The sequence below is a fragment of the Euprymna scolopes genome, chromosome 23 (genome assembly GCF_053919585.1).
Source record: "Euprymna scolopes isolate OS-2025 chromosome 23, ASM5391958v1, whole genome shotgun sequence".
Lineage (NCBI taxonomy): Eukaryota > Metazoa > Mollusca > Cephalopoda > Sepiida > Sepiolidae > Euprymna > Euprymna scolopes.
In genome coordinates this window covers 92,954,049-92,960,606 of record NC_136504.1, presented here as the reverse complement: position 1 = coordinate 92,960,606, position 6,558 = coordinate 92,954,049, and the positions used below count along the sequence as shown (strand labels likewise).

General features: G+C 32.6%; 1 pseudogene; it reads right to left on the bottom strand.

The window, feature by feature from the left end:
* Positions 1 to 968: 968 nt before the first annotated feature.
* LOC145246198 (5S ribosomal RNA) lies at positions 969 to 1,085 on the bottom strand (annotated as a pseudogene).
* Positions 1,086 to 6,558: the final 5,473 nt, after the last annotated feature.

The following is a 6,558-nucleotide window of genomic DNA, read 5'->3' as shown; positions in this document are numbered from 1 at the left end:
ATCAGCATTACGTGTTTTAAAAGACATATCACATAATTCTTGTGCAGGCTCTCAGGATTCCTCGATTTAATCCCGTTGCCGGATAACAAAATGATGTTGTGAATTTTTTTCATAGAATTAAATCCAGTTAACATTCTGTCTAAAATTAATTGAGATCGATTCGAAGTTTGTCAAAATACCTAAATTCTTGTTGCTATCTCCTGTTTTAATTCTCTCGTGTTAACGAGATATTTTTTGTTTGATTTTAGATTGTTTGTCTTCTTTAGTATAAAGGATTGTTTGTCTTCTTTAGTATAAAAGGGATAAAAAACAAAATTTGATGGCGTTTACAATACTTCATTTAATTAAGAATGATGACATATTGTTTCGCGCCTAGCTCTTTAAAATTGCGTTGAGTATTAGATCTAACTAGATTATAGTTTAATAAGCGACTCCATAAAAATAATTGAAATAATCTAACAAAACTCGTTAGGCACATTTCAAGTAAAAAGAAATGATGAATGGGCATAAACTTCATTAAGTTTTAAATTGTGTTTGTATATTTGAAATTCTATAGTTTATGAAGTAAATTAGATAAATAATAAGAAAATCTATTAGATGCATTTTATAAAAAAAAATTAAGTTTAATAAGAAAAAATAAATAAATTAATTTACAAATTAGTGAAAGTAGCGGAAGTCGCGTTCAGTGAAACTTTTGTCTATTATCCAAAGCATTACTAGTAAAAATCGAATATTTGATATTATTTTCAGCATTCATTGTTCTTATATTGGATATCATTTCTTACTTTTTTTCGATGCCTTCTATCAGTGTCGAAAGACAAAGAATACTTACTGTAAGGGCAGCTGTTGATATAAGTGTGATGTAAAGGTTGCGCAATCCCAACCACACCTCTCCTGAATCGGCACTATTTCAGTCCAGTGGCAAGAAGTCCAGGACGACTGGAAACAATGCCGAGATTAGCGGAGAGTACATACAGCACCTGAAAGTCCCAAATGGTCACCCATTTAGTACTGACCAGGCTCAACGTTGCTTAACTGCGGTGATCTTGCGGGAACCGGTGTGTCAACGGGATTATGCCGTATATTTACAATGTTTAGGCAAATGTAATCTCCGGACTTTTTCAGATTTGTCTTTTTACAAGCGGTAATCGTTATTTTTAACTCAAGAATCTATGCAGTATTTAGTATAACCAAGATGGTTGATAATTCTCGTTCTGTAAACAATAACTGGGTAATAGTATTAACTAAATTTGAATTGTCTGATTTAGATTGCTACCCTATCATAACTGAAATATAAAATAAGGTATCCCCGTGAATTTAATACATGGTTCAATTTCTCTCAACGTATCAACTAATGTAATATCTAACATTTGAAACGCGTGTGTGGAAATAAAAAATCCATAAATGCGCTTCAAATGTTGGATATTACATTAGTTGCTACGTTGGGAGAATAACAGTCAATGTGATTACGTATTTCAAAAAATGCAACTTATCAATTTTCATCTAAAAATATAAAACGAGGTGAAATCTATCTTTTAGTTTTTATCTGTTTATTCTAGAACTCTGATATAAACATATATAAACATTTCCCAAAGTACTTGGATAGAATATATGTTTTATTTGGATCAAAGAGACGGTAAAATCCTATTTTCGCGTGTTTGGCATACTTCAAAGGAACTCTAATTTAGTTCCGATTTTAATGTTATAGAAATGAACACTGAGAATCGAAATGTAAGGAAGAGGGGGTAAGGGCTATGAGTTGAAGTGAATCGATTTCATGGAAGAGCATGATGTGCCCGTATATGGTGCAATTATTACATTGAATTTTATTTCATGAGGACTGTTCGAAAAGTAAAGCCTCCTCCTTTTTTTAGTTTCAATACATAAAATAAAAAAGTTAGTGGCACGCAATTGGTACTATTAAAACAGGCGGTCTTTTATGCTCCGTAATTTATATCCTGTGTGAATTCAATAAGGAACATCTACTACTTATGAACGTCAATGGGTGGTTTCCTTAGAGTGCCAAACTGTCAATATTTGCAACAAAGAGATGAAACTTTTAGGACATAAATGCTCAGTTCAGTCATCATAATGCATTTTGCAATCCTCTCTGATCTAATCGACCAAAAAAAATTGGAGGCATTTATTTTTTAATGTTGTGACGAACTACAAGCACTTGTAGCCCCTCACGTAAATACTCCCGACAAACCTGACAAGCAGGTAAATCCCGCCTCTACACAGTAAAGATCCCTTGATGTAAGAAAGCCTTCTTCTCCAATAGTTTCTTCCTCAGAACTGCAAGATTTTAGAACTCTCTTCCGGGATTCTGTTTTTACAATCTTACTGACATGCAGAAGTTCAACTGCATGTGAACATACATCTTGCTCTTCATCTCGCTTCAAAATATCCCTTCAATTTATGTCCCTAATAGAAGCATCTGTTTGTTATGTAATCAAATCAAACCGCTTAGTATACTAGCTTACAAGGATGTATTCATATAATAGTGTCGATTTTGAGAAAAATATTTTCATTTATGAGTACCTAATAATTTGATAATTCAATACTTGATCATTCACCTGTGAGCTACTCTAAGAGTTATTTTGCATTAAAAGAACTGAATTGTTCAATGCTGTGTAAGGAAGTAGAATTGAATATGGGAGGTTTAACGCAGGTTTATTTAATAGTTAAATGTTGTTTGAGATTTATTTTTATATTTTTTAAATGCACGAAGAGTATACAAAATTATTTACAAAAATAAAGTTATTTTTGAAATACACCGGTGTTTATTGCGTATTAGGGAATGTTTATAAGCAAAATTTAATTAAAAAATATTTCTACATCACTACAGTGTCGTACTTTATATACCCATCTATGTTAAATTACTCCTAATAAACTATATTAAATTTAGTTTACCTAATACACTATATCATACATTTCATGTCAATTTCTAAATGCCTTATAATATATATCACATATGATATATATTATAGATGTGTTTAAATGACAGATACAAAACTGTGATATTTCATTACAAGGGAGCCATCACTTATCGAGACCCGAAGGTCACTCGAGAATATGAAGTATTTAATTTAAGGTGCAGTAATCCTTCATAGTTTAAATGTGTTTAATTTGATTATTTAAGAGTAGAGCTCAACAAGAACTTGTAAAAGTTCACTTAAAGGCTAGAGGCACAATGTTCTATAAGCCAGCAGTTCAAAGAAAAAAGTTTTGTACATGAGATTTGCATTAAGATTTAGGCACAGATAGAGAGTAGGGAAATTGTTGATAGTGAATGTTGCTAGTTCAGTGTTTTCGTGAAAGTCTGGCAATACGGGATTATAGATTGGAGGTAAGAGGAACACTTTCCATGATAATTATATGTGATTATTCGAATTTATAATCCAATTGAATCTTACGCTCTCTTGTCAATTCTTACTGTATCATTATGATCATGTTTTGTTTCACGAATATATATAATTTTAAATTACATTTTTTTCACAATGCATTCAGAATAACTGGTTTCATGCAAACCAATGATAAATCCTAAACAATATTCCGTTAAACAGGAAGTGCTTCGCTGGTTAGCAGGGCATTTTAGTTGAAATTATATATGGTTAGGTTTTTACACATTTTAGCGCCAGATTCTGACATTAGTATCTTCTACCGGAGAATAATTACTGAACCGTTCTAAGTTACTATTTGTACCCAACGAGGATGGTCACTTAGAAGCTAATTTTAATACTTTCTGGCGTTGTGACGCATAAATTTAGCTGTATTCGTTTTTTTTATTTCAAAAAGAAGTCTAATTAACACGACTATACGTAACTCTTTCTTTCGGAGATTTGTATTCAACGACGCTGTATACAATTACCTTTTCTTGAAGAAAAATCCTTATTAAGAATCGAATGATATTATTTATTTGGAGTATATTATGTAGTCCGTATTCACGCCGGAATTGAATAAGTGTATAATACAATATTTAAGGTAATTTGGGTTTGTTTTGATTATAGCAATGTCCAGTTATAAACTTGAATAAAAATATATAGGCAAACAGTTTACTGTAAGTATTCTAGACTCTGTGAAGATGCATACAGTAGCGGTTACTTCTATTTTTTGTTCATATTTTATAACTTAGAATAATATATATATATATATATATATATATATATATATATATATATATATATATGTATATATATATATAAGGAGGAAGTGAGGAAGCATGGCTTTGGAAATCCTTTTACCCGAATACGATGTCCAGCATGTTAGAAATATACCTTTTGTTGGAACCATCTAATGAAGGTGGGAACTGGATATTTTTATAGACATATTAATCGTAAAATTGCCATCTCATCAATGAAACAGCTGTAATGGAAAAAATCCAGGAAATAAACGAAGGTTATAAAAAGAAAACGTGAGTCTTTGAATCTTCAACAAAATTTTGCACTAATATATATATATATATATATATATATATATATATATATATATAGTATTGGGACGATTTATCGGAATTTGATGTCTGAAAAATCAGAATTTTTGAAGGTATCGGAAACGGTACCGGAATCGGAAAAATATGTACCTATTCAGTTATCTTTTTTTTTATTTTGTTCCAAACAAAACCAGTCCGCTGTTGGTAAAAATGATAAAATAATAAATATTTATTAATTTTAAGCTACTAGTCAAATTAGAATCAAAATAGTATACCATAAAATTTGTGTTTTAATTTTGAGAACATATCTGCACGTTAACATGTATTTTACAGTAATCAGAGAAAATAACTTCTTTATTGTTGCATAATTAGTGATATATAAAGAATAGAAATCAGAATCGCTTGTTGTATCTGAATCGGGAAAATATTGGAATCTTCCAATCACTAATATATATTTATGAACGTGTTGCTTTAATATTTGAATAGATAATGATTTGCTTAATTATTTAAGAATCTTTAGTTCTTATGCATGTTTTGATATTTTTTCGATCGACGCTATTCTAATGTATTGTATACTTTCTATTCTAATGTAGTTTTTGATATAGCTATGCACATAAGTGAAAAAACAGTGTCAAAAGGCGATAATATAAAACCTTTTAAGTGGACGAGAATTTTCTTGTAAAAAAATAGTTACAAAGGAATCGCTGCTCTGCAGACAGACTGTCGCATTTTCTGCTCTGATTTCCTCAGGCATCCTTTTAAATAATGGCGTCCAAAAGCTACGACTAGAAAATGTCTCAATGCGATGACGATGTGATGAAATGGCCGAGAGCTACTAACGATCGAAGCTGATGAGTTTCGTATGAAGCTGGTCATTTTTAACCAGACATTATTTGTACGTAAAGAGACGCTGATATATTAGATAATATAATGGGAAAAAATACTGTCATTCTACTTTTTTCTCTTTAATATTCCGAATATTCATCAATATAATTCAAGTAAATGGTCAATGCTTTTACGTATATACAGACAAATAGAGTGGATGAAGAGTAAAAGGTCGTAGCAATCCTTCTGAAGCAAAGCCTGGGACTTTTTTGGGCTTATGGTCCGGTGCCGAGTCCTGCTACCACAGACAGGGTCTGTCAACGGCCATCTCATTGCACCAGGAAACTACCACACTATTCGGTAAGTCCAGGAATACTGCTGTTGACTTTCAAGCCGATCTCTAAGATGTGAGGTGGCAATATGTGGCCCTCGTTTTGAACTACACCAAAGACCATAATCGAGGCCGGAAAGGGTCGTCCGATGCGTTGAGCTGTGCCCGTAAGCGTTGAACTGTCCGGACCTGCATTTTTATGGTGCTGACAATTGTCCTGCTGTCATAACTTGGATCGGTATAGAATAGGTGTAGTACAGCGGCGCATCTCCGATCTTACTCCTTGAACATTATGTAAATTGTCAGACACGATAGAAGACGAAAAATGTCTCTTTTGTAGGGCGATAATTTAATCGTTCGACCCTGTAGTTTATGTGCAGTGCCCACACGCCACTGGGCGTCTCAAACACCCCCTCCCAAGCTTTTTGTTCGTGAAAGCTGTCAGTACCTCTTCCTTTTAGGGTTTACCATCAATGTCTCAGTAACCTTTCTCTTACGGAACGACCTCCGTAGTCCAGGTGTTGGTTAAGGAGGTTCAAGATCAAAAGTTTCGAAGACAATGTCTATCGGCTCATCTTCCAATAGTGGACTGTTGCTGGTTTTCCCTGATCGACATCTTCTTAGTTGGTTCTGGTGACGAAGTAGTTGATGTCGCCAGAGCAATAACTCCTTTTCAGATCCAGCAATTAACTTTTTCGGCGGACAAAAGGTTGTTTAATGTTATTTTAAAAAATTGTAGATATGGCAATGAATAATTCATGTAATGAAGCTTAGCTCCTAGGATGTGTTTTTGTTTATTATGCTTTAACAGAAAAATGTAATACAAAGTAGAGTTTTCATGATAAGACATTGTATTTTTGCTCTAATACAACATTTTAAGAAACCTGCAATAAAGCGATGGGCAGTGGAAATTCCTTGATAAAGAATACAATATCATAAATTTGTGAATATCGCATGATTTTGAATAAAA